The following is a 2,407-nucleotide window of genomic DNA, read 5'->3' as shown; positions in this document are numbered from 1 at the left end:
AAAAAAAAAAAAAAAAAGGGATGGTGACAGACTTGCTCTTTTAACTGTTCGGAAACTTAAAAGAAACGGGTCCAAATTAATTATTGCACCAGGGAGATATTTCTGTCTGTCTGTCTGTTCGTCTCTTATGTTTTCTCTCTTTTAATGGGGATTTAATGAAAAAATATTTTTTGCATCCCATTTTTTTCAATGGGCTAATTAATGTATGAGACATCTGCAAAAGGAAAGGTAATATATCTAAAACAGGGAATAACTACCCATACAGAGATAAAGGTGGATTTATTTACACATACGCACACAGATGCACACATGCGCGCACTCGCATCCTACATCGTATTTACACATATGCACATACACTCAGCACACACACAGGCACACAAAACATAGCACACTTTATTTGTTGACCATCATGTAATTGCTTGGAGATACCAACTGAGTAAAAGGCAAAGTCTTACAGAATATACAATATCAACTGTAAACAGTCTTATCAAAATGAAGTAAATATCAGCCCAGGGAAAGGGTCTCTTTGCATACAATGCAGGTTCCTTGCATATACATGCATCATCTTCCAGTTTCCCTGCAAGTATTGATATTTTATTAATATTTTATCTKCTATATTTTACCAGACATATTTCATTCTTGGGGGGAGGGGGGCACACTATTATGATGAAAAGTAGGGTAAAATGTACAGATGTCATTATAAATCGGAATCTTCTACAAATATTTTCCTGTGTGGGATTTAAGAAGATTGCTTCTCATTTGAAAATCTAATTATCTTAACCTAATACTGCAGATGTGAATATGACTGACACTTTCATTAAAAGATAATTAACTAAAACTAGGAATAGACATACTTTAAGATACCCCCTACTGAAGATAAAAACATGACTATTCAAAGAGCATCCGAATACACCGCAGGAACACGTGCAGATTTTTGATAATGCTATTCCAGAAATGAGTATACCAGGAATGGTCACTAAGTCACAGTTACATGCAGGAGATATTTACAGTACCAAGGACCCCGCGCAGGTGAACCGTAACCTTAGAGCTGACATGCCTTTGAAGTTCGTGATTCCTGCGATACACATCAAAACCTTGTCTTAGGCCTTAAACACTAAAAACCAGCAGGAAGGTTTTATCACAACCTTCCATTAAAAGCATGCACGCACAACAACAACAAACCAGCAAAAACCAGGATGGCAGAAATACACTCCTCTCTGGGCCCTAAACCCTCTGCTCCAGGAGAACATTTTGCAAGTACTGGAACTAACACTAATAGGAAAATCCCCACCTGATGATGAATTAAGGCTGCCCTTAAGGAAGCACAGGCCAGTGTCAGGGAACCGAGTGTCTAAAAGCAGATGTTTAAGGTCAGAGTGAAGGTCCTGATAGTTTTGAAGGGGAAAAAAAAAAAAAAAAAGGTCCTTGGAAAGGGAAAAAGGATAATAAAAAAAAAACCCCGCCAGCCTGAAAGTACAGCTATTCCAAAAATCGGAATCTGCAAATAACGCAGGGAAGGAGCCCTACCCCAATCCAGAGAAACCTTACTTCAAACTTCAGGAAAATCTCCATGACTCGAATTTAAGGAAAAAGTCAGGAGCATTGGAGGGTTTGTATGAGCAACTTTGTTGCTTTTCCAAGCCTCACCTAAGCATTGCACCAGCTCGTCAATGAAAAAAGGTGTGAGCCCATGTATGTAGATTTCCACAGGCTCTGCGCCCTGTCAATGAAGGTAATAAGGAAACTAGCGATATTCTGCATCGTTGTTTACACGGTGAAAAAAAAAATGCAAACAAAGGCTGAAAATGAAATCTCTGAAACCTGTTTACAGTTATCAGATTGAGGGAGTATGATGGAAAGAAGGCTTTTAGGTTTAAATGGTAGACGAAACGGGACTCTGAGATAGAAGGATGCATTGTCCATTCAAGTGCATGCCTGAAGGATGGCAACACATTTCCTAAGACTGAAGACAATTAAATAGATTGTGATGAAGAAACACCTGAGAACAATACATCTATTTCAAATTCAAGTGAAGAAACACATATACTTAATGTCACGGAAGAATAAGGAAACGAAGATAATTTAGTTTTAAAGTCGTCCCCCCCCCCGCACTTCCCCCCACCTCTTTATTCCTAGTGCTTTTTTCCTGGTGAAACATCAATATCATTAATGTCATTAATGTCAAAACACCAAACGTCAGAACAGTCAAGTCATTCTTTTTTGGCTGTAGATTTTTTTCCCCCCTTTCTCTCGTCTTGGAGGGGGATATAGGTTTATGGTGTTCTTGAGTTACAGCTAAGGAACAAAGGAGGGGGGAATAAGGCAGGAATTGCGATAGGAGAGTCCACATTTTTCAGGGTTTCTTCTGCCACTGTTTACTGTCCTTCCTAACATTTTAAACCTTTCT

The sequence above is a fragment of the Malurus melanocephalus genome, unplaced genomic scaffold (assembly GCF_030028575.1).
Source record: "Malurus melanocephalus ecotype Western Australia unplaced genomic scaffold, MMel_1.1 scaffold_455, whole genome shotgun sequence".
NCBI classification, from domain to species: domain Eukaryota; kingdom Metazoa; phylum Chordata; class Aves; order Passeriformes; family Maluridae; genus Malurus; species Malurus melanocephalus.
This window is presented reverse-complemented; position numbering follows the sequence as displayed.